The following is a 616-nucleotide window of genomic DNA, read 5'->3' as shown; positions in this document are numbered from 1 at the left end:
CCCCAAATGAATCTCCCCCATCTCTCTTTCCTTCACTTTTATTGGGGTCAGGAGTGACCCTAAAAACAACGGGAACAGGGGGTGACATCCCCGACCCCAATCCGGGCTGGGGACAGGGGGTGACATCATGGGGTGACGTCATAGGGGGCCATCATGGGGTGACATCGCGGGGTGACATTGCAGGGTGACATCACACGGTGACATCGCATGGTGACCTCACAGGGTGACATCATGGGATAACATCCCGGGGTGACATCACACGGTGACATCGCATGGTGACATCATGGGATAACATCACACGGTGACATCACACGGTGACATCACAGAGTGACCCCTTGGTGGCCGCTCCTTCCCGGGGTCCTGGCGATCCCGTCCGGGGTCCTGTGGGGACAGAGGGACGGTTTGGGGACAGGGTGGGGGTGGCGGGAGTCACCTGGGGGTCACCCTGGGGTCACTTGAGGGTCACCCGGGGGTCACTTGGGGGTCACCTGGACACACCTGGGGTCACTTGGGGGTCACCTGGGGTCACTTGGGGTCACCTTGGGGTCACTCTGGGGTCACTTGGGGGTCATCTGGGGTCACCCGGCGGTCATCTGGGGTCACCTTGGGGTCACTC

The 616-nt window shown here is 61.4% G+C and overlaps 1 long non-coding RNA gene across 1 annotated transcript in view; it reads right to left on the bottom strand.

Moving 5' to 3' along the window:
• Window positions 1-306: 306 nt before the first annotated feature.
• LOC130588068 (uncharacterized) overlaps window positions 307-616 on the bottom strand; it is a 1,745-nt gene continuing 1,435 nt past the window's right edge. The window contains exon 3 of the long non-coding RNA XR_008966903.1: window positions 307-381. This is a non-coding gene — a long non-coding RNA (uncharacterized LOC130588068). The remainder of the gene's footprint in view (window positions 382-616) is intronic.

Source organism: Malurus melanocephalus, unplaced genomic scaffold (genome assembly GCF_030028575.1).
Source record: "Malurus melanocephalus ecotype Western Australia unplaced genomic scaffold, MMel_1.1 scaffold_3244, whole genome shotgun sequence".
Lineage (NCBI taxonomy): Eukaryota > Metazoa > Chordata > Aves > Passeriformes > Maluridae > Malurus > Malurus melanocephalus.
Note: the sequence above shows the minus strand (reverse complement) of the source record. Positions and strands in the feature narration are given on the sequence as shown.